This window comes from Lipotes vexillifer, unplaced genomic scaffold, assembly GCF_000442215.2.
Source record: "Lipotes vexillifer unplaced genomic scaffold, Lipotes_vexillifer_v1.1 scaffold1050, whole genome shotgun sequence".
Lineage (NCBI taxonomy): Eukaryota > Metazoa > Chordata > Mammalia > Artiodactyla > Lipotidae > Lipotes > Lipotes vexillifer.
Window position 1 is genome coordinate 26,483 of NW_006771516.1, and position 26,603 is coordinate 53,085.

Sequence of the window (26,603 nt, forward strand, 5' to 3'; positions counted from 1 at the left end):
ATTGCCCCATTTAAATTCTTTCCATCACTTTGGAATCTTGGGTTCATGCTCATTTTTTAATTGCCTAAAAATGTTTCTTATAATCTCTATTCATATGAGCTTGCAGCACAATTAAATATAATGTGCAAGCCAAATTACAGCAAGAACTTGATCATTTTGTCAATATCACAACATAAAACACAAAGTGCAAGCAGGTAGAAAAGGTGTTAATGGGTTTTTAGAAAATACATGTATAAAAATAACCTCAATCCTTTATTATTATCAAGATTATAGAAGTATAAACATTTATACAGCTGTATCAGAATGCAGTACGTAGTTAATTTACATCTTAACAGTATTGAATATGTTTATGCCTTAATTTAAACAGCCTAAGAGGATTTTTCAGCATTGTTTCTTTTTTTTCCCACATTAATGTATGGAAATATACATTTAGAATTTTATGTTAAAATCAAAATTTTGCACATAAAGCAAACTACAGTAGTAATTTCCTGAATGAAACGCTAAAGAATATGTCACATGACTCTCCTGAAATGCGTGACCAGAGAGATGAGAGCTATCGGAACATACTACCAAAAACCTTCCTGGTAGTAAATCTGTGTGATTTTTTTTTTTAATGCCAGGTGACTGATATTTCAGGAGCTATAAGCAGCACTTAGTATCAATGTCATGATTATTTCCCTAATGCTATTTTGCTTGGCTTGTAAAAAATAAAGAACCAAAAATTCTGCCTGCTGAAAATACATATAGCTCCCATAAGCTCTGGTGGATCTGAGTTAAAATCATTTTTCCTGAACATCTTTATTAAAATGTATTAATATCATATATAGGTTACTCACTATCAGGAGTACTTATTACGTGTCAAACATTGTTCTAAATTCTATATAGGTATTAATTCTCTCAATCCTCATAAAAACACTATGAGTAAATAATTCTGTCATTCTAATTTTCTTTTAATTAATTAATTTATTTTTGGCTGCTTTGGGTCTTTGTTGCTGTGTGTGGGCTTTATCTACTTGGGGCAAGCTGGGGCTACTCTTTGTTGCAGTGCACGGGCTTCTCATTACCGTGGCTCTCTTGTTGTGGTGCACGGGCTCTAGGTGTGTGGGCTTCAGTAGCTGTGGCATGAGGGGCTCAGGAGTTGTGGCTCGCAGGCTCTAGAGTGCAGGCTCAGTAGTTGTGGCGCACAGGCTTAGTGGCTCTGCGGCATGTGGGATCTTCCTGGACCAGGGATCAAACCCATGTCCCCTGTATTGGCAGGCAGATTCTGAACCACTGCACCAGCAGGGAAGTCCCTGTCATTCTACTTTTAATAGAAGCAAAAATTTTGGTTCAGGTAGTTACGGTTGTTATGAATTGAACTGTGCCCTCACCCCAGTTCATATGTTGAAGTCCTAACCCCCAAATCTCAGAATGTGAACTTATTTAGAAATAGGGTTATTGCAGAAGTAATTAGGTAATTTAGAGACTGTACTAGAGTAGGGGGAGCCCCTAATCCAATGTGATTGGTACCTTTATAAAAGGGGAAATTTGAATAAAGACACATACACCCAAGAGGAATACCATGTAAAGATGAAGGCAAAGATCTGGGAAGCCAAGGAATGCCAAAGATAGCCAGCAAACCACCAGATGGTAGGAGAGAGGCATGGAACAGATTCGCCTTCACAGCCCTTGGAAGGAACTAACCCTACCAACATTTTAATCTCAGACTGTTATTTCCAAAAACTATAAGACAGTAAATTTCTATTGTTTAATACTCCCAGTCTGTGGTACTTTGCTTGTGGTATTTGTTATGGTAAACTAACATGGGGATAGAATCCAGATATCTGGCCACAGAGTATGCACTGTGTTGTGTATTCCCAGCAAGTATTTATTACACTGTAATTTTACGTCAGAAAGGAGGAAGTCTGAGTGTTCGGAGGGGACAGATCAGAGCCAGGAATGTACTGTAGCACCAGTGATAGGGAGTCCAAGCGTTCTGAATGAAGGAGTAGCTGGAGGCCTCACGTATATTGGAGATGGAGTAGGAAGAAGGAGGGGAAGGATAGCCTAGTGGAAAGTAAAGAAGATTGCACTGAGAGAGGTAAAATCAACTTACAAAAACTTCACTTGTTTTTCAAACGTGCCTAAAAGTTTGTGCCTTAATCCTGGTGCGATAAGTCCAAGAAACAGGTGAAAAAACAATATTCACTGCAAAACCAAGAGGATGACTAAAATTACAGCAAATTGCTTCTGTCACAGAAGAGCTCTCATAAATAACCTCAAGTATGTCTGGTTTAAAATTTTAGACCAATTGACCTGAAAAAGTCAATGACCTCCTCTGATATCTTACATCCAGAAAATAACTTGCTCTGAGAAATTCTGATGTGTCAAAAAGAAAAAAAAACAAAAAAAACTACTATTAACGTTTAGTGTTGCCAAAAAGAAATCTAAACCTAATATAACTCTTTCTGTTGTTGTTTTGTTTGTTGTTTGCTTTGTTTTGGTAGAGGTTTTGTGGTTTTGTTTGGTATTATATTTTTCCAGAAGTGTTTGGAAGTTTTCCTTTGCAGGATAAACCAATATCCAATCTCGGTGTTTACAAGCACAACTCTGACAGGTACTTGGGTAATAATGAAGCTGCTCTGGTTCCACAACAATGAGTTCAGGAACATTCTTACACCAGGTGGTACCACAGTGAAGATTAGGAATGATGACTAAGGACGTTGTTCATGGACTACAATGTTGTACAGCGTTAACCCCTAGCTAGATTAATGAAGTACACAGAGCCCAGGTCATGTGGTTACCAGCACATATCTGAATAAAGATACATGATGGGCTAATCCAGCCTTATGTAACTGTCTATCTAATGCTGGATCTGGCAGGAAACAGTTATGCTCCTAATAGTTCTAGGTAACTTTTACATACCAAGACTTTATCATTTGAAATTATGTATTTGTTGGTACAAAGATTGGAGGACAGGAAGCTCTTCCCTCTCACAGAGAATGTTTCTGCTTTCTATGCTGTGAATCCTATTTCAAGATACAATCCTTCCTTTCACACTCTAAATTAAGTAAAACCTTTTTCTCACTTTTCCTTTCCAGTTTAATATTGATATTTATCCACATAGTTGTAATGCAGCCTTTATCCAAGATGTAGTGAAATTTCACCAAGTTTTATCTATCCATCTATTTATCTTTCTATCTATCATCTACCGATCTACCGATCTACCAATCTATCATCTTTTATCCTCCTTGGTATTTAGTGGGACCATTCAATTTTAGAACGAATATTATCTTTAGCTAATAGAAAATTTTAATATTATTTCTTTGAATATTGCCTCTACTTCTCCTTTCGGAATTGCTCTTAGATTGGATCTGTCCTTTTTGCATCTTTTTGTATATGCCCTCTGCCTTTTAGGCTTTTGAAATATTTCTCATCTCTTTGACTTTTTAGCAATGGGAAATTTCCTGGCTTCAATTTTTCAGTTTGCTAATTAGCCTTTCAGATGAGCCTATTTTATTATTATTCAGTCATGAATTTAGTTGGGTTTTTCTTGTAGATTTTATTTTTTATTTCAAAGATTTCTATTTAGTTATATTTGTAAGTGACTTATACTGTTTCAGAGATTTAACACACTTTCTTACTCCTCTAAATATATTAACTATATTTTAAGTTCCTTTGTGTTTATTCTCATGCGTCTTAAGATACTAGTTCTACTTACTAAATTCGGTGTCACTATTTCACATTGTTATGTTTTTAAAAATTGGTGATTTGGACTTATCTTTTTGAGATTTTCTGATGGTGGTCCTGTGATTGCAACTTGTTTAGTGTCATGAGATATTCTTATTCTGAGTTTTAAGAGTTGAATTAGTTCAAAGTCAAAATACCCACTTATATATTTTCTTCTTGGAATATAAGTAGAAATTATTCATTAATGTTATCAACCATGTTGATTCTATTCTTCACATTTGAAAATCAATTTCTTTGAAAGAAAGCATAAAGCAAATATAGGAGTCATTTACTTATGTTTGTAGAGCTTTGGCAAGATGAATGAAGGAAAATAGCACACAGTCACACATAAAGGTTAAGGAACAGGGAGGGTTTATTGGTGAATGTCTCAGGTCAGTTTCTATAGAAGCAGAGTCTGAGATGGAGATTCTGATATTTTCAGAGCATGCTCTCAGAAGAATGGGAGAGAAAGAAGCAGAATAGGATATGGAGAGAAAGTTAAGCAAGGATGTGATCCTCACTGGAGACTGGATTCATCCTGGTGCCATGGGGACCTCAGAAACACAAATTAAACGTCAGAGTTGCTCCTAAATTGAGACAAGGGTGATGACCTTTCATATCCCCATGCCATTCATTCATTAGCCTCCTGCTGACCCAGCAGTAGGGAATGGATAGCATAATTATCCATCCAGCCAAGACATTTCTCTGGAGAGGGCTCACCTGTGAATTCTTTGCAGCCAATATTCACAGTAGGAACGTTCATGAATTTTGCAGTCTAGATGTTAAACTGGTAGCAGCTTGAAATCAGCCATGATGGGAGATTTTACACAATAGAAATTGGCAAGTACTACAAGTCAGAGATTTTTTTTTTTTATTTTTTACGGAGAGCCATTTTATCTGCACCTTACTGATATGGTGGCTGAGTAAAATGGCCCTTGATTGGGAATAGGGTGGTGCATGAAAAAACAACATACAATTCACTCCTAGCACCATGCAAATCCACTTCTTTCCTTTTACAAGAGTCTAGCTGGTCATATTCTGAGAAAACGTATTAAAGAAAGAGTTGTGGGATAAGCTACACATGCTACTTCAGGTTTTGGTCAGGAAGTCTAACTGATACTCATTATCTTCCTTCTCTAGCACACACTCAAGATTCCCTTTCCCGGGGCTTCCCTGGTGGTGCAGTGGTTGAGAGTCTGCCTGCCGATGCAGGGGACACGGGTTCATGCCCTGGTCCGGGAAGATCCCACATGCCGCGGAGCAGCTGGGCCCATGAGCCATGGCCGCTGGGCCTGCGCATCCGGAGCCTGTGCTCTGCAACGGGAGAGGCCACAATGGTGAGAGGCTCGCGTACTGCAAAAAAAATAAAAAAGAGATTCCCTTTCCCTTGTAGAGCACTTATGTGGGGGCTGGTGGCCTGCCTGGCTACCATGCTCTAATGAGTATATGGTTGCTTTATTTGCTCATTTACAGTTAAAACTGGACATAGGAATAATAAGAGATGCTCCAGTAGATTACCTGGGTACTAAACATGTTTCTCCAAACCCCCATTATATAGCAACAGTCCTCCTCTTCATGATATCCAGGGACCACTGGTAACTTCCTTCTGTGCACTGTGGTCTATTGAAACTAATTTCCCAAAGAGTAGAAGCTTTAACTGCATGTTAGTGGAACTCTTACTTGTGTCCCCTGTCAGAACCCAGGACCTCTAGGCCAACAATTCTGAAATTCATGGGATCAGGAGACATGAACTTCACAAGTGAGTCACTGGGAGTGATGGTAAAAGGGGCCATTCCTACATCCACTCCTTGTATGCTACCTGTTGGGGACATGACATCCAAAAGTATATAATGGCTATTTGTTGAAGACATATGTCATAGCCTCTGAAATGTCCAGACCATCCAGGTCCTTTTGGATTACGTTATGACAGGGAGCAAGAGAATTAACCTAGCCTTTAGGCAAGATTACTGTCAATTTCATACAAATACAAGTTATTTCTAATACTCCATCCAGATGGGTAATGAAATGATAGCATTTTTCAGATCAATAGTTTCATTACTTACCCAAAACCATGTTAAAAAAATACCACATAGAGCACAGCAAGAGCAATTGGGGCTGCTACTTGGTTAAGTTATGGTAGTCTATTGTCATCTGCCATGTTCACTCTGGTCTTCACCTGACAGGAGAATTAAATGTAAATGTAAGAGGAACATTAGCACTGAATCTTTAAGTATTTGTGTAGCATCCATTAGAGCTTGTGGGTGGCATTAATCATTGCCATTCTTTCTAAGATTGGATGCTATTTTTATTTACCGTCTTAGTAGGAGGGGAAAGTTTCAGGGGCTTTCACTTTGGTTTTCCTACTGCAATGGATCTTACTCTACTGGACAAACAATTTGTAAGATTTTTACAACTGCTAATTATTTCCACTGTTGTTATTACAACTAGGAACTAGAAAGATAAATACACAGACTCTGGATCCAGGACTCCATTTATAAACAGACCCCCAATGCCCTAGCTGAGCATGGAGAAAATGATGCCTTCTCTCAGCAAGATTAGGGCCCCAGATGCCATTCTGATCTTGTTGCCCACCTTGCTTCTAAAAGACAAACGCTACCATCAGAATTTGTTTAACCTGGGATCCTGGTTTTCTCATTGCTGTCATGGGGTCCAGTTTTGTCACAGCAACTCCTACCATCAGCCCTGTCTTGCAAAGTATAGCCTTCATGAAGCTCAGTGAGTTTTGTTGCTCCCATCATCAATATACTTTTGGTTGCTTCAGAAAAGTGAGGAACATAAACAGCCGCTGGGTATCCCTGCCTCATAGAGTAAACCCTGTCTAGCATTGCTATTTTTCCAAATATGTTTATCTTTCCTCCACAGTCTTCCTTCCAAAGCTAATCTGGAATCTCTATTTATATGGCCATCACATTTTCTAAGCTCATTAGAGGCATTACAGCAGCGTATTAGACCCAATTCCTGCAGCCTTCACGAGGGTGGTAAACTCTGTGTCGCAAGAGAGTGCCCCATGTCAACATGTTCTATCTTAAGAAGCTTTATATTTAATCCCCCTTTGATACTCCACCTTCAATACATACTCCCAGGCATTCTTTGCTAATTACTGCTCTGTATGTTAGCCAGTTCCTGCAGTTCCTTTGGTGCATAATACCTCTCTTCTATTACCATACTCAGCACTTCCAAACTGTGATAAGCATGTTGAAATTGAACACTAATCATTGTCTTGCTAGTGGGGAAGTGGAGACATGCTTAGGACAAGCATTGTCTTCTAAGGCATCTGTATTGAAGGCCTTTACATAATATTCAAATAAGCAATGGGAGGAGCATAATCACTTTTCCAACTGGTAAAATGAACATCTCTGTACACCTAGAGTTCAGGAAAATCTGGGAGCTAAATATTCTCAAGTTCTTTCACTCACATATCTCCATCTTCAGTTTGAGGGCCAGAATCCTTCCTTAGAAGAGACTGCTTTTGGCACAGGCGACTTCGCTGGGCTGATAATTTCAGCCTTTTTTGAATTTCTGACACTCTTATAATTAGGTCCTGGGTCTGCCCACTAACTGCAGGAGGTTAGTGTCTTAAGCTCTGCCAAGGAGGCAGGTGAGAATCATCTACAAACAAAATTATTTTTATTTGTTTTAAAATTAAAATATTGTGTATCTCCATGAAATACTATTTCACCAAACATGAACAGCTTTGTTTTTCATGTGATTAAGACCTTATTCAGGAACCATACTGCGCTCATGATACTTCATTAATCTTCATCGTGTAGGCTAACCCAGATACATTTGATAGTGGGAACAAATGAGGACAAAGATCTTCCTTTTGAATCTACAGATAATGCATGTTTTGCAGTACTCCAGGTGTCTGCACTCAGTGAAACATTTGAATAAACAAACAAACCAACAAATCCTGGAAGAAAAACCAAGGTAAGAATATTTTCAGGAGTATTACACTAATCGTAACTAAAAAATTAGTTTTTTTGTTGTTGTTGTTATGTCTTGAATGAGTGTTAGTATACTTCTTCAATAAAACCAAGGGGGTTTTCCCCAACTTCACCATTTAGCTTCACGATTTTGTCAAATCCACATAACCTGTATGGGTGAGTGTGTTCAATCCTCAGCATAATGCTTCTTAACCTTTATATGTTTTTCCCCTCAGAACAGGTGTTATAAAATACTGACTACAGAAGGTGGCAAGAAAACAGTGTGATTTCTTTTTTAACTTCCTTAAGACAACACCAAGTGGAGAGGAGTTATGGAATCTGACTTGAAGCCCTCCAAAGACAAGTTCAATCCAAAATCCTGAATGTGGTCTCTTCTTTAAACCAAGTATCTGTCCTACTCTTACATGAAAATTGAAGAACATTGGAGCTGTCCTAGAATCAGTATCTTGCTTTAGTTTCCACAGCTTCTGAATGGTGTCCTGATACTAACAAGATGATACATCTAGAACAAGAATGTCTCAACCACTCTTATTCTCAAGAATCCAAAGTCGTTAGTAATAAATGATAATGGGTTCCATCTACTAAATATAATTCTCTTAGATATCAATGTAAACAAAATAGAAGCTCATAAAAGCTTGCAAACAAAATAGATGGGGGGTTGGGGTGGGAGGGAGGTCCAAGAAGGAGGGGATATATGTATACATATTGCTGATTCACTTCATTGTACAGCAGAAACTAACAACATTGTAAACCAATTATACTCCAATTTAAAAAAAAAAAGAAGGTCACTTTAGACTTTTTTTCTTAATGTATGGCCATCCTTCCCTACCCCTAGAACATTCCTGAGTTAGAACAAGTTCCAAACCTTAACCCAATCAGCTCTGGTCCCAGATCTGTGTCCATATTAACCCACTTTAATAATTTATAGAGACTCATTTAATATTTTTCAAATCTTATTCCATGGACTGGTTTTCTCACAAAATGCTAGTGGTTTTATTGTTTTAATATGGTTTCCAAGAGCAAATTTTGGGGAATATGATTGGTTTAACAAAGTAACTTTTGTTTGATTTTTACTGCAAGAACTATCAAAACTTTTAGTACGACAAAGAATAGAAAGAAATGCATGTTCTTTTTCTTTCCTTGACTAAAGAAATTAAACCTTCTTGGACACAAAGCTGGCAATGGTTTAATTGTGAATAAAGAAGAATAGTATCTATACTAGCAAATTATGTAGTCTTAAATTGTAGCTCTGCTGTAAATCTTCTAATTACTTAAAAGGTCTTCTCCCACAGGAAGAAAAAGGATCATTATTGAGTGTAATTTAAGAGCTGCCTCTCATAGCAGAACAAAAAAGAGGAATTATGACCAGCTAAATTTACTTAAAATGCTTTAACTAAATTCTACATCCTTGCCTATGGAGATAAATTTTAGATTCTGAAATTTAATTGTACCAATACTCAACTTTTTGTTTGACCTTCTATTTCTAGTTTTATATAATACAAAATGTTTATAATGCCACATCTGCCCAATCAAATAATAACTGTTAAGCCCACCCATGCATGATTTTTAAATAAAGCATATCTGGGTGCTCTAAATAACTACTTTTTCGTAGCTCTGGATATTGAGGAATTAGCTTTTACATTTCAATAGCCTAAGAAAAATGAAAAAAGTAATTTTAATGAAGTTAAATTTTCTAGATGGAAAAGGATATATAGCTGCAAATATGAAATAAATTAAATTCCCATTTGGAATTGTCTAATCATAAATAAATACAGAGTTTTCAAAATTAAACCAAAATAAATTCCTCAATATATATATTATGGAACATGATGAGTTATAGCTAATATTTATTCATGATCAAGGTTTCTGTACTGGACTACACATAGAGAAAATAAGCGTGTTTCTTTTAAGACTATTAACACATAGATACAATTACTCACTGAAGCAGTGGTGGAAATGCATGATTAGTGAGAACTGGTTTCAAATGTTTCCATATACTGATTCCATTAAGTGAACGGAATGTGGATGATGGGAGTGTTTTAGTCATACAGGAAATGAAGGAAATAAGAAGAAAATCATGATCAAAATAATAAGCATCCATCATGCTAAGCTAGTAAAGTTTTAACTAAAAATAAAAACAAAAACGAAGATGAGAATAGTGAAATATGTTCTGCTTTGCCTTGCTGCATGGTATCTGTAAGTCCTTGGGGTCATTTTGTTCATGTCTATTAGATAAAAGAACCTCTAATATATATACATATCCAAAGGGTGGGGGATGTGACTACAGATGAGGAAGTCACTATAGTGGTCAGAGAACACTAAATAGAGGATGATGAGCTTCTTTACATTCCAAAACTTGACCAAATACCACATATAGTTCTTCCTTTAACTTAAAGTGTGTATGAGGGGAACTTTGCTGAGTTTCTGATCAAAATAACACTTAATGCACTCTACATTATTGAAGTCTAGCATTACCCCTAGACATTTGCAAAGCTATGAGTTAACAAAATAGAGACAATATATATGAAATATCTTAAATGAACTGCAGTAATAAGAGTGTAAAGCAATATCCTATGGCATGGGTTCCAACATGGTGTTGGCTTTCCCCTCATGACATCCTGCATTCATCTCTCTGGCCGTCAATAGGCTCTGATAGAACTTTTAGACAATTATCAATATTCAATTATATTTCCCATTGAATCAAAATTACACAGTGATTGATTTAAATTGATTATAATCTTGTTAACATTATAATATTGCTCACAGACTAGTAGAACCAAATAAAATATAAGTTGTTCTCTCTCTCCCCACCCCCTTTATTTTAATTGATTTTTTTAAAATAACAATTGATGTGATTTTGGGTTTCTACATTGATAGGGAAAATGATGTATTCCAATGTAGTATTATAATATGATATTCCCTAAAACTAAACTTTTGCCAAGGCTTTTATGAGCTGGGACAACTTAGTACTGTGAAGTAAATGATGGATTTCCAATAAAAATATAAATGTGAAACTCTCTTATAAAATAGGGTATACATTTGGGGATAGAGATAAAACATATATTAAGTATTGATAGAAATTCAGGTTTTATAGAGTGAATGGAGTGAAAAGTATTCAATTTATTCAGAAAATTTGGCTTCAAATTCCAAATCAGCTTCTGGATGTGAGTCTTCAGCAAACCACTAACCTCTCTGTGGTTAAATTTAACCATCTACAAAAATGGGGATAATGTGCTTGCCTGACTTACTTTTTAGTGCTCAATGGAGGAAATAAATGCAAAGTCACTCAGTAAATTCTAAAAAAAAAAAAAAAAAAAAAAAAAGGAGCTACAAATTGTTATGAGCTTCGATTAATGCTTTTGATGAACTAGCTCTATTATTTTCTTGTGCAAAAAGGTCTGGGATACATTTAAAAAAATTGACATGACTAGTGAGATGAAGCTACATATTTAGCTACATATTTAGAGAGTCTCAATAAATCAAATGATAGGAGGTGAGCTGGAGCCGGACCCGGAGAGGGGCGAGTAAGCCACTCCCAGGACTTGGACCCCGGGCTGGCCTCCCGTCTCCCGGGGAGCGGCCGCGGAAACAGCAGGCTTTTCTTGGAGAACTGCCAGATAATGACATCCTGCCTCCTCACTGGCCCCGGGGAAAAGTCGCCCAGGGACTGAACTCCAGTAAATCAGCCTAGCCGGAAGATGAGCTGTAATGTTTATCAAGTGCCTGCCAAGTGGATGAAAGGCTCTTGCTGCTCCAGCCAGGAGTCAGGACTCTGCCTCTGAGGTGGGAGAGCCAACTTCAGAACACTCGTCAAGAAGAGACCTCCCAGCCCCACATAATATCAAACGGCGAAAATCTCCCAGAGATCTCCATCTCAACACCAGCACCCAGCTTCACTCAACGACCAGCAAGCTACAGTGCTGGACAACCTATGCCAACCATATAGCAAGACAGGAACACAACCCCACCCACTAGCAGAGAGGCTGCCTAAAATCATAATAAGTCCACAGACACCCCAAAACACACCACCAGACGTGGACCTGCCCACTAGAGAGACAAGATCTAGCCTCATACACCACAACACAGGCACTAGTCCCCTCCACCAGGAAGCCTACACAACCCACTGAACCAACCTTAGCCACTGGAGACAGACATCAAAAACAACGGGAGCTACGAACTTGCAGCCTGCAAAAAGGTGAACCCAATCACAGTAAGATAAGCAAAATGAGAAGACAGAAAAACACACAGCAGATGAAGGAGCAAGATAAAAACCCACCAGACCTAACAAATGAAGAGGAAATAGGCAGTCTACCTGAAAAAGAGTTCAGAATAATGATAGTAAAGATGATCCAAAATCTTGGAAATAGAATGGACAAAATGCAAGAAGCAGTTAACAAGGACCTAGAAGAAATAAAGATGAAACAGACAATGATGAACAACACAATAAATGAAATGAAAAATACTCTAGATGGGATCAATAGCAGAATAAATGAGGCAGAAGAACGGATAAGTGACCTGGAAGATAAAATAGTGGAAATAACTACTGCAGAGCAGAATAAAGAAAAAAGAATGAAAAGAACTGAGGACAGTCTCAGAGACCTCTGGGACAACATTAAACGCACCAACATTCGAATTATAGGGGTTCCAGAAGAAGAAGAGAAAAAGAAAGGGACTGAGAAAATATTTGAAGAGATTATAGTTGAAAACTTCCCTAATATGGGAAAGGAAATCGTTAATCAAGTCCAGGAAGCACAGAGAGTCCCATACAGGATAAATTCAAGGAGAAATACGCCAAGACACATATTAATCAAACTGTCAAAAACTAAATACAAAGAAAGCATATTAAAAGCAGCAAGGGAAAAACAACAAATAACACACAAGGGAATCCCCATAAGGTTAACAGCTGATCTCTCAGCAGAAACTCTACAAGCCAGAAGGGAGTGGCAGGACATACTGAAAGTGATGAAGGAGAAAAACCTGCAACCAAGATTACTCTACCCAGCAAGGATCTCATTCAGATTTGATGGAGAAATTAAAACCTTTACAGACAAGCAAAAGCTGAGAGAGTTCAGCACCACCAAACCAGCTTTACAACAAATGCTAAAGGAACTGCTCTAGACAAAAACACAAGAGAAGGAAAAGTCCTATAATAACGAACCCAAAACAATTTAGAAAATGGGAATAGGAACATACATATCGATAATTACCTTAAATGTAAATGGACTAAATGCTCCCACCAAAAGACACAGATTGGCTGAATGGATACAAAAACAAGACCCATATATATGCTGTCTACAAGAGACCCACTTCAGACCTAGAGACACATACAGACTGAAAGTAAGGGGATGGAAAAAGATATTCCATGCAAATGGAAACCAAAAGAAAGCTGGAGTAGCAATTCTCATATCAGACAAAATAGACTTTAAAATAAGGACTATCAGAAGAGACAAAGAAGGACACTACATAATGATTAAGGGATCGATCCAAGAAGAAGATATAACAATTGTAAATACTTATGCCCCCAACATAGGAGCACCTCAATACATAAGGCAAATACTAACAACCATTTGGCTGAATGGATACAAAAACAAGACCCATATATATGCTGTCTACAAGAGACCCACTTCAGACCTAGAGACACATACAGACTGAAAGTAAGGGGATGGAAAAAGATATTCCATGCAAATGGAAACCAAAAGAAAGCTGGAGTAGCAATTCTCATATCAGACAAAATAGACTTTAAAATAAGGACTATCAGAAGAGACAAAGAAGGACACTACATAATGATTAAGGGATCGATCCAAGAAGAAGATATAACAATTGTAAATATTTATGCACCCAACATAGGAGCACCTCAATACATAAGGCAAAAACTAGCAGCCATAAAAGGGGAAATCGACAGTAACACATTCATAGTAGGGGACTTCAACACCCCACTTTCACCAATGGACAGATCATCCAAAATGAAAATAAATAAGGAAACACAAGCTTTAAATGATACATTAAACAGGATGGACTTAATTGATATTTATAGGACACTCCATCCAAAAACAACAGAATACACATTTTTCTCAAGTGCTCATGGAACATTCTCCAGGATAGATCATATCTTGGGTCACAAATCAAGCCTTGGTAAATTTAAGAAAATTGAAATTATATCAAGTATCTTTTCCGACCACAACGCCATGAGATTAGATATCAATTATAGGAAAAGAGCAGTAAAAAATACAAACACATGGAGGCTAAACAATACACTACTTAGTAACGAAGTGATCACTGAAGAAATCAAAGAGGAAATTAAAAAATACCTAGAAACAAATGACAATGGAGATACAACGACCCAAAACCTATGGGATGCAGCAAAAGCAGTTCTAAGAGGGAAGTTTATAGCAATACAAGCCCACCTTAAGAAGCAGGAAACATCTCGAATAAACAACCTAACCTTGCACCTCAAGCAATTAGAGAAAGAAGAACAAAAAAACCCCAGAGTTAGCAGAAGGAAAGAAATCATAAAAATCAGATCAGAAATAAATGAAAAAGAAATGAAGGAAACAATAGCAAAGATCAATAAAACTAAAAGCTGGTTCTTTGAGAAGATTAACAAAATTGATAAACCATTAGCCAGACTCATCAAGAAAATAAGGGAGAAGACTCAAATCAATAGAATCAGAAATGAAAAAGGAGAAGTAACAACTGACACTGCAGAAATACAAAAAATCATGAGGGATTACTACAAGCAACTCTATGCCAATAAAATGGACAATCTGGAAGAAATGGACAAATTCTTAGAAATGCACAAACTGCCAAGACTGAATCAGGAAGAAATAGAAAATATGAACAGACCAATCACAAACACTGAAATTGAAACTGTGATTAAAAATCTTCCAACAAACAAAAGCCCAGGACCAGATGGCTTCACAGGCGAATTCTATCAAACATTTAGAGAAGAGCTAACACCTATTCTTCTCAAACTCTTCCAAAATATAGCAGAGGGAGGAACACTCCCAAACTCATTCTACGAGGCCACCATCACCTTGATACCAAAACCAGACAAGGATGTCACAAAGAAAGAAAACTACAGGCCAATATCACTGATGAACATAGATGCAAAAATCCTCAACAAAATACTAGCAAACAGAATCCAACAGCACATTAAAAGGATCATACACCATGATCAAGTGGGGTTTATTCCAGGAATGCAAGGATTCTTCAATATACGCAAATCTATCAATGTGATTAACCATATTAACAAATTGAAGGAGAAAAACCATATGATCATCTCAATAGATGCAGAGAAAGCTTTTGACAAAATTCAACACCCATTTATGATAAAAACCCTGCAGAAAGTAGGTGTAGAGGGAACTTTCCTCAATATAATAAAGGCCGTATATGACAAGCCCACAGCCAACATCATCCTCAATGGCGAAAAACTGAAAGCATTTCCACTAAGGTCAGGAACAAGACAAGGTTGCCCACTCTCACCACTCTTATTCAACATAGTTTTGGAAGTTTTAGCCACAGCAATCAGAGAAGAAAAGGAAATAAAAGGAATCCAAATCGGAAAAGAAGAAGTAAAGCTGTCACTGTTTGCAGATGACATGATACTATACATAGAGAATCCTAAAGATGCTACCAGAAAACTACTAGAGCTAATCAATGAATTTGGTAAAGTAGCAGGATACAAAATTAATGCACAGAAATCTCTGGCATTCCTATATACTAATGATGAAAAATCTGAAAGTGAAATCAAGAAAACACTCCCATTTACCATTGCAACAAAAAGAATAAAATATCTAGGAATAAACCTACCTAAGGAGACAAAAGACCTGTATGCAGAAAATTATAAGACACTGATGAAAGAAATTAAAGATGATACAAACAGATGGAGAGATATACCATGTTCTTGGATTGGAAGAATCAACATTGTGAAAATGACTCTACTTCCCAAAGCAATCTATAGATTCAATGCAATCCCTATCAAACTACCACTGGCATTTTTCACAGAACTAGAACAAAAAATTTCACAATTTGTATGGAAACACAAAAGACCCCGAATAGCCAAAGCAATCTTGAGAACAAAAAATGGAGCTGGAGGAATCAGGCTGCCTGACTTCAGACTATACTACAAAGCTACAGTAATCAAGACAGTATGGTACTGGCACAAAAACAGAAAGATAGATCAATGGAATAGGATAGAAAGCCCAGAGATAAACCCATGCACATATGGTCACCTTATCTTTGATAAAGGTGGCAGGAATATACAGTGGAGAAAGGACAGCCTCTTCAATAAGTGGTGCTGGGAAAATTGGATAGGTACATGTAAAAGTATGAGATTAGATCACTCCCTAACACCATACACAAAAATAAGCTCAAAATGGATTAAAGACCTAAATGTAAGGCCAGAAACTATCAAACTCTTAGAGGAAAACATAGGCAGAACACTCTATGACATAAATCACAGCAAGATCCTTCTTGACCCATCTCCTAGAGTAATGGAGATAAAAACAAAAATAAACAAATGGGACCTAATGAAACTTCAAAGCTTTTGCACAGCAAAGGAAACCATAAACAAGACCAAAAGACAGCCCTCAGAATGGGAGAAAATATTTGCAAATGAATCAACTGACAAAGGATTAATCTCTAAAATTTACAGGCAGCTCATGCAGCTCAATAACAAAAAAATAAACAACCCAATCCAAAAATGGGCAGAAGACCTAAATAGACATTTCTCCAAAGAAGATATACAGACTGCCAACAAACACATGAAAGAATGCTCAACATCATTAATCATTAGAGAAATGCAAATCAAAACTACAATGAGATATCATCTCACACCAGTCAGAATGGCCATCATCAAAAAATCTAGAAACAATAAATGCTGGAGAGGGTGTGGAGAAAAGGGAACACTCTTGCACTGCTGGTGGGAATGTGAATTGGTTCAGCCACTATGGAGAACAGTATGGAGGTTCCTTAAAAAACTACAAATAGAACTACCATATGACCCAGCAATCCCACTACTAGGTATATACCCTGAGGAAACCAGAATTCAGAAAGAGTCATGTACCAAAATGTTCATTGCAGCTCTATTTACAATAGCCCGGAGATGGAAACAACCTAAGTGCCCGCCGTCGGATGAATGGATAAAGAAGATGTGGCACATATATACAATGGAATATTACTCAGCCATAAAAAGAAACGAAATTGAGCTATTTGTAATGAGGTGGATAGATCTAGAGTCTGTCATACAGAGTGAAGTAAGTCAGAAAGAGAAGGACAAATACCGTATGCTAACACATATATATGGAATTTAAGAAAAAAAAATGTTATGAAGAACCTAGGGGTAAAACAGGAATAAAGACAGAGACCTACTGGAGAACAGACTTGAGGATATGGGGAGGGGGAAGGGTGAGGTGTGTTAGGGCGAGAGAGAGACATGGACATATATATACTAACAAACGTAAGGTAGATAGCCAGTGGGAAGCAGCCGCATGGCACAGGGAAACCGGCTCGGTTCTTTGTGGCTATCTGGAGGGGTGGGATAGGGAGGGTGGGAGGGAGGGAGACAAAGAGGGAAGAGATATGGGAACATATGTATATGTATAACTGACTCACTCTGTTATAAAGCAGAAACTAACACACCATTGTAAAGCAATTATACCCCAATAAAGATGTTAAAAAAAATAAAAAAATAAAAATAAATCAAATGATAAATGTGTAATGATGGAGTCTATTCCAGTGTGACAACAATTTCCTTCAGACTATTGATTTTTTAAAGCAATTCATTACTCTTTAGATACAAGATGGAGTTAAAATTTTGATCTTCCTAATTGCATAAGTATACCAGGTTCATGAGGGTGATGTAGTCAGTATAAATAATTTTCACTTCATTTGTCTTCATTTAAGGAAAATTCTTAAAACTTGTGTTATTTTTCTAAATAAATCTAGACAAAATTGTTGGGGGGAGAGTGAGAATAAGATGTAGCTTACTTGTCATTTTAGTGAAAGTACTTTAACCAATTAACAGAAATAAGCAAACCTTTAGTTTACCTTAAATATCCCTTCTCAAATGGAGAGATGCTTCTAATAAATAACATTACTTTTCACTAGGAATAAACACTTTAAAGTCTTAAATATAAATTAGTATATTTTAACATTTTGGCAGTTAATAAAATTTGTTCTTTTTCTATTCTGTTAGTATCAACATTTAAAATACATTTATATTTTATTTACTACTATGTCAGCATGTATGAATTATTGTAAAGCACTAAAATTCAATTCAGCAAGAAAAAAAAAAAAACAGAATAAATTCATTCTACATTGATTCTCCAGTTTCACAAGCCTGCAGCTTCATTCTTAGACTTCTTTCTAGCTTACATTATCCTTTCACAGCCAGAGACTTAAGTAGTATCAATGTTTTCTCAAACTTGCTCACAGCTGAGTTGTCAATGACCAATTTAATTCCAGTGATAAAGTGCATGTGCTTTACTATTATTGCTTTCTTTTCAACCAAAGAATAAAAATAAATGTGTGCTCTCAGTGTTATTTTGTCTTTCTCAAACCTCAGAATGCAGTTCTAATACAAGTCAGTATGCTAGAACATATTGGCACACAAGTGCAAAAGTGTAGTATTGACCTTAAAATATAAGGAATGAATATTTCCACGCTTTTTGATATTTTTTATTTTTTGGCTGCTTTGGGTCTTCTTGCTGTGCGCGGGCTTTCTCTAGTTGCAGAGAGCGGGGGCTGCTCTTCATTGTGGTGCACAGGCTTCTCATTGCGGTGGCTTCTCTTGCTGCAGAGCATGGGCCCTAGAGCATGCGGGCTTTAGTAGTTGCAGTACACAGGCTCAGTAATCGTGGCTCGCGGGCTGTAGAGTGCAGGCTCAGTAGTTGTGGCTCATGGGCTTAGTTGCTCCACAACATGTGGGATCTTCATGGACCAGGGATTGAATCCATGTCCTCTGCGTTGGCAGGTGGATTCTTAACCACTGCACCACCAGGGAAGTCCCTACCCTTTTTGATTTGTGTGAGATATCCAGTATTGCAAACTGCCTACATACAATCTGCTCAACACACAGAATCTTATATAGATAGAAACATTGAAGCAGGTATTTGTTCAACTTGAACAAATATCGGAGGCATGACATTGCAGCACATTTAAAACAAAATATACATGCAGTGGTCATCCCAAAATATGCAGAGATATCAGGTGTGGAAAGAAGTTCATGTTGTGCCTGTTCCTTGGAATATTCTTTATTCTGTGTTCCTGGCTAACTTTTTCTCACCATTCAGTTTGTAAGAAGAAATATGTCTGCTACAGAAAGTCTTTCTAACACCTCTCTTATTTTTCATTTTTGTTAATAAATTTTATTATAATCTGTATTGCTACGTTTGTTCTGGTAGGCATTTTAAAAATCTATCTTCAATAAATTGTAAGCTCCGTCAAGTCAGCTTAATATATACCTGTTCACTGCAGTTCATTCAACTCTTGCAAGAGCCATGTACATTCTAATCAGACAATATATATTTTTGAACAAATAAATGCAGACTTTTAGGGCTATATGGAGCATCTGAGAAGGCTTAACTAGCATTTCAAGAGCCTGGTCTCTTGAGCTAACTCCAGCTAAGTCAAGATATAGATACTGACTTCAATGAGTTAAGTTGGAGAATATTGCAGATGAATTCTAATATTAGTTGAGAGGTCTGTCTCCTTGTGACAAAGGTTGATTCAGGGTGTGAGACTGTGACCAGTGTATCCTTCTGAAAGGCTGACTTTTTATTTGACTTAGCAGACAAAACAGAATATGTCCTTCAAATGCATTGAAAAACTGGGCCCAAGAGAATGATGTCATTCTCATTTAGCCTTGTATTCTGCCCTCTTTTTATCCTTGGAAATAGGAATATTTGAGATTGTAAAATGATAAGAATATATGTCTTTGCTGAATTCAAAGGGGCATCTTTAGATTTCTAAGAATACAAGGCTTCAGCAGAACTTCTTAGAGTATTTATTATGTGTCAGTATTCAAAACTAGCAAACTTCTACCAACTGTATCACTTTGACTTTAAAGTAACATAAAAGCTGTTTTGCATGACAAATTAGACTGTTGCAACCAATATTATAATTAGTATAGAAAGCAGATATGTTAGGTTCACATTTAGGAAAAAGCTAGAGGAGATTAATTACAGTCTATTAAAATTCTAAGTTCATCATCATTTAAATTTTTTTCACTTGATGCCAGAATGTAAGGATTCCAATACATTGGTGAGAAGAATCTAGCATGCACTAATCTACCATGCTGAATCCATTCAAACTTAAGGACCCCAAATGTGTTATAAAGCATAATTACTTGAAAGCTAAATCTTAAGCAAGACAGAAATCTGAATTAAAATTGCCAAGGATTATATGTAGACAGAGAATACAATCAAGAAGAATCTATATAAATAAGGATTTGTCTTTAAGTAGTCCAAAATCACAAAATTATATGATTCATGTTGCCTATTATAGTTTAAAGTGGCTTCTTCCGAATTAATTTTAAGGCATTGAAAGGCATACCCATTTTCAAGTGTTTAAACATTCTTTTTACATTAGCTTTTATATTAGCTGTCACATGTCACAATTGTCATCTGAATCTTCTATCTAATTATGCATACAAATGCAGAGAATTCAGCAAGACTATTTTTAATAATATGAGTACTTGATGCCACCACTTTTTGATTTTTATTAGACTAATATAATTACATACAAAACCATTTGTGACATAAATTCCAAGTAACAAGCTGTCAATCATTCAAACATAATGTGATAATACATTTTGGTTAATCTCATCCAAAACCACAATCTTAGATTTCAGAGCTCCATTTGCCTTTTTTAAACAACAGATCAGTGCTCTTTCAAAGGTAATCATGAAAGTCTTCTATGTGAAATATAACATGATCAAAACAAGTGGGGACAAAACCGACGGTGATAAACGGTACTTCCCCATCAAGAGAGCTGATCTGCAATAAAACCTTTAGCTAAACTTCTCAGGTTAGGTTTTGGAAATTCTGATTTGCTTTATTTATGCAAACAGAGGATGGGGGCAAATTAAGCCTATTCTGTCCTTCTAAGCTAAATGTACTGCATTAAAAAAAGAAAAAGAAAAAAAACTGTGGCAGAAGCACTTCATTACTTTCTTACTTTAATACTCATAGCCTAATTTATCCTACAGTAATTATAGCTGGATGATCAGCTAATTAGGAATAGTCATTATCATTTCCATAGGCTCTTTGTAGAGTATTATGTCTGACTGATTTAATAATACATTGCTTTATGAACACTCTCTTGCAAGTAACACACAAACAGAGCCATAGGAAGATGAAAGCAAATGTCATTTCATGACCATGAAAATCACTTTTTTTTTAATGTGGGCAATTATCTAAAAGTCTTTATTGAATTTGTTAAAATATTGCTTCTGTTTTATGTTTTTATTTTGGCCACGAGGTATGTGGGATCTTAGCTCCCTGTCCAGGAATTGAACCCACACCCGCTGCATTGGAAGGTGAAGTCTTAACCACTGGACCACGAGGGAAGTCCCCCTTGCCACCGAAAAGTCACTTTATTTTTTTAAGTAGAGCTATGAGTCTGAGTAATGTCACATATGTTAGAGTCAAAAGAATAAAAAGCAGCTTTAATCTTCAAAACCACATTATCTGCATTAATGTGTAATTTTCTGGTTTCCTACATAGTTCTCACCACATGTGCTTTTTGTTTTTCTGAATGTTAGAACTTTTACTTTTATGCTAAATTTATAATGGAAATAATTATGTTATTGAAGAAAGAATTTTGAGTGTTAGAAAAATTTAGTTTGAATTCTGGCTTCACTATACAGCAAGTAGGCAACTTTAAGAAAAATGCTTAACAACTGCACTCAATAACCTCATCATAAAATGAGTCAAATAGTTTTTCCTCTGTCTCAGCGTGGGTGATTTTAGATTTCAAAAAGAAAATATGGATCTAAAATACAGTCTGTAAATGCACTCTATGCACATTATATCATTTGTTCCACACTTTAAAATTCTGACATACTGTTTTATTTATATATATATATATATATATATATATAAAAGAATCAATATACCATTTATCTGTTGTATGATTGGTGTCATCTTAGATCCATGAAGAGTCTACTTAAAGTAGACCCTAATGTGAACATTTTGGTGAGAGATTTAGTAAGAATTAGGTGACAAAGAATGAAAATCACATTTACTTTAATTTTGATCTAAGATTTCAAATATATTTTTTCCAGTAGACAAGGATTTTTAAAAAATAAAGAGGGACATAAAAAAAATCAAACATTGTGATGTGCCCCAAATATTTTTGTAACTCAAATAAGACTAGGTTTCCATGGTCAGTCTCTGTTTTCAGAGACTGAATGCCAATTTCTGCTCAACATCACAATAAAAATATACACATGTGCACATGTACAGATGGCATTTTAAAACGCTGATAAAAAGTATAGGTATTACTGAAGGGTTTGTGAGAGATTAAAGAAAATTATATCAAAAACCAAATATCCATATTTTCTAAAATAATTTTTAAAATATCAGATTATTCTGTCTATAAGTCCTCCTGCTTATTCCACCAATGAAAATATTATTGAAAAATTTCCTCACCCATGATTTCCCACTATGTAGTGATTTCATCCTCCTCTCTTCCTGTTTAGTTTTCTTTAAGCTCCTCCATTTTGCATCTTTCTTCTCAGAATAAAATAATCAAATGAAAGATATTTCTTTGGAAATAACCATATTTAAACTCTGAAAAAACTCTAAACAAAATTTATTAAGGTTTTTGGATGAAGATGACAGAGCATATACAATTTTCTCCTTGCCTAGAACTAATTCATAGAAATAACATGAATGAAAGTAGTTAAAACAATATTAACACCAACAAAATAGAATTGAAGGTGAAAAGCATAAACAGGAGGGGAGGAACAAACTTCATATGAGTCAAAGAAGCAACTCCAAGGTAGAATTAATAGTCATCAATAACATAACTTTGAAATAAACCAAAAACTTTTAGAAATGAAAGAACAGATTGATAAAACTACAAACATAGTGGAAATTTTTAACATAACTCTCTAATAAATCAGCAGGTTGAGTAGATAAATAATGGGTACTTATATATGAGATTTAAATGACACAATTAACAAGTTCACTATAATCAAAATATATAGATTTTTCTGCCAAGCAAAAGAAAAAAGCACTATAATTACAAATTGCATGGGAAAATATAGCTCATAATATTACTAAAAACAAGCATGTATAAATCATCTTCACTAACCAAAATAAATTAAAAATGAATTATATCAATAAAAATTTTACTATATATCAAAGCAGAAAAAGAGCAAAACAGGAAAAGGGTAAAACTTACAAGTTTCTTACAAATGAATCACAGTTGAAGTAATATATATCACGCCATGTAAGTTAAATATAAACTTATACTAAGAGGAAAATGCACAGCTTAAACTGAACTATTAAAAAACAAAACAGATTCTGGGCACGGGGCGCCGGGCCAGGCCGGCCGTGCCGGGTGGCAGTAGGGGGAGGCCGCGCAAAGCCTCGCGCTGTGCCGCCCGTCGAGGGGCGGGAGGCGGCATACAGACCGGGCCATCAAAAGGCTCAGAAGGCCGGTGGGCCGGGCCGGGCCGCGCGGCGCAGCCAGGCCTGGCTTTACGTGTTGAGTGCCAGGCTGCTACAGCTCTCACCGGGACAAGGCGTTGCACTTCTACACGTTTTCCCAAGGACGCTGAGCTGCGGCGCCTTTGGCTCGAGAATGTGTCCCGTGCCGGCGTCACTGGGTGCTTCTCCACCTTCCAGCCCACCACGGGCCACCGTCTCTGCAGCGTTCACTTCCAGGGCGGCCGCAAAACCTACACGGTGCGGGTCCCCACCATCTTCCCGCTGCGCGGCGTCAACGAGCGCTATGTAGCACGCAGACCCGCGGGGGCCGCAGCCACCCGCCGCAGGTAGCAGCAGCAGCAGCCGCCGCCGTCGCTGTCCGCCCAGACCGCCTAGCTGCAGCCGAACCTGGTATCTGCTTCTGCGGCTGTGCTCCTCACCCTTCAGGCTGCTGTGGACAGCAGCCAGGCTCCGGGATCCGTGCCTCCGGCGCCCACCACTCCCACGGGAGAAGATGTGAAGCCCATTGACCTGACGGTGCAAGTGGAGTTCGCGGCCGCAGAGGGCGCAGCCGCCGCAGCCGCTGCGTTGGAGCTAGAGGCTGCTACAGCAGGGCTGGAGGCCGCCGAGTGCCCCATGGGCCCCCAGTTGGTGGTGGTCGGGGAAGAGGGCTTCCCTGGTACTGGCTCTGACCACTCATACTCATTGTCGTCAGGCACCACAGAGGAGGAGCTCTTGCGCAAGCTGAACGAGCAGCGGGACATCCTGGCGCTGATGGAGGTGAAGATGAAGGAGATGAAGGGCAGCATCCGTCACCTGCGTCTCACCGAGGCCAAACTCCGTGAAGAACTACGCGAGAAGGATCGGCTGCTGGCCATGGCTGTCATCCGCAAGAAGCACGGAATGTGAACGAGTCCCCTTTCGGCCTTCGGGACTCCCAGACTCCTGCCAGCTTAGAGGGACCTGAGGCCGCCGCTGTTGAACTCCCTCATACTCCTGGGGCACTGGTTGGCAGTACTGAGCCTTAGGGCAGCTGGACTCTTTTGCTGGTGACCAAGCACCCTCTCTTGTTTCCTCCTGAAGGAAGGTCCTGAAGTCTGGGATCTCAGACTCTGCACTGGTGACACCAGCAATTATGACTTTGTCTACCCCTCCCTACCTTCACTCCCCAGCCCCAAGTTTATGTTGCAGATTCTGGTTAAGCAGAGGCTTCAGAACCACTGAACTTGAAACTTATCCCCTAGGGATGCAGGCGAGATGCCCAAGGACTGTGGCTTTGGGAAAACAACTAAACCTTGAGTTTGGCCGGCAATCAGAGACAACTCTTCTGTGTGTAGTGATAAGAGATCCAAGTAACATCAGTTCTACTTTTTGTGCTTTTCCTTCCCAGGTGCAGCCTGTGATTCTGATGGGGACTGGCAGATCTGTGCCTCTGCCTCCTTGCACCTCCCTCCCAGGAGGCCATCGACAAGGGGATCTAGGTTACCTGTTGATGGAGATCCAGCTTGCCAGGGACTTAGGTCTATCCTGTTATGTTTGCTACTGGTTACAAATTCTATTTTCTGTACAATTAGTCAGACTAAAGTTTTCACTGTGTTTCTTTGGCAAAACAGATTAAACAGAAAGTAAGGTTTAAAAAAAAAAAAAAAAAAAGTATCCAAAGTTCATGAACTAAGCTTTCAATTCAAGTGGCCAGAGAAGAACAATAAACTAAACACAAATTAATATTAAAAGAATGATATTGCTATTTGAAGGAAATGGTATAGCTAAATGTACAATTTAATGACATGGAAAAACTTCCTCTAAATTAGAATTAATGAAGAAATCAAAATCTTTTTATTTTCATTGTGTTAAAAAACACATAATATTTACCATCTTAACTATTTTTAAATGTACAATTCAGTAGAATTAAGTATATTAATATCATGGTGAAACATCTCTAGAACTTTTTTATCTTGAAAAACTCAAATACTATATCCATTAAACAACTCCTCTCTCCCTCCTTCCTCCACCTTCTGGCTATCCAATTTGGATGGCTTTTTATTCTTTTTCTGCCTACACATTCTGGCTAGGACCTTCAATACTATGTTGAAAAGAAGTGGCAAGAGCAGACCTCCTTCTCTTGTTTTTGATCTTAGAGGAAAAGATCTCAGTCTTTTACCAATGAGTATGTTAGTTATAGGCTTTTGACATACAGGCGTACCTCATTTTATAGCATTTGCTTTATGGTGCTCCTCGGACATTTCGTTTTTTACAAATTGAAGGTGTGTGGCAATCCTGCATTGAACAAATTTATCTGCACCACTTTTCCAACAGCATTTGTTTACTTTGTATTTCTGTATCACATTTTTGTAGTTCTCATGGTATTTCAAACTTTATTATTATTATTATAATTGCTATGGTGATCTATGATCAGTGATCTTTGATGTTACTATTGTAATTGTTTTGGGGCACCATAAACTGCACCTATTTAAGATGGCTAACTTAACTGATTACTGTTGTGTGTGTTCTGACTGTTCCACCAACCAGTCATTCCCCCATCTCTCTCTCTCTCCTCAGACCTCCCTATTCCCTGAGACACAGCAATATTGAAAGTAGGCCAATTAATAATCCTACAATAGCCTCTAAGTGTTCAAGTAAAAGGAAGACTCATGTCTTTCACTTTAAATCAAAAGCTAGATATGATTAAACTTAGTGAGGAAGGCATGTTGAAAGCTAAAAACAAGGTCTTTTATAGCAGTTGTAAAAGTTGTGACTGCAAAGGAAAAGTTATTGAAGAAAATTAAAGATGCTACTGCAGTGAACACACAAATAAGAAAGCCAAACAGCCTTCTTGCTGATATGGAGAAAGTTTTATTGGTCTATATAGGAGGTCAAACCAGCCACAATATTCCCTTAAGCTGAAACCTAGTCCAGAGCAAAGTCCTAACTCTCTTAATTCTATGAAGGCTGAAAGAGGTGAAGAAGCTGCAGAAGAAAAGTTTGAAGCCAGCAGAGGTTGCTTCATGAGCTTTAAGGGAAGACACCATCTCCATAACATAAAAGTGCAAGATGAAGCTGCAAGTGCTGATGTGGAAGCTGCAGCAAGTTATCCAGAAGATCTAGCTAAGATCATTAATGAAGGTGGCTACACTAAACAACAGATTTTCCAATGTAGATGAAATAGCCTTCTATTGGAAGAAGACGCCATCTAGGACTTTCATAACTAGCAAGGAGAAGTCAATGCCTGACTTCAAAGCTTCAAAGGACATGCATACTCTTGTTAGGGGCTAAT

At 37.5% G+C, this 26,603-nt stretch overlaps 1 pseudogene; it reads left to right on the plus strand.

The window, feature by feature from the left end:
* LOC103091418 (THAP domain-containing protein 11-like) overlaps positions 1 to 24,238 on the plus strand; it is a 49,659-nt pseudogene extending 25,421 nt beyond the window's left edge.
* The last annotated feature ends 2,365 nt before the right edge of the window (positions 24,239 to 26,603 follow it).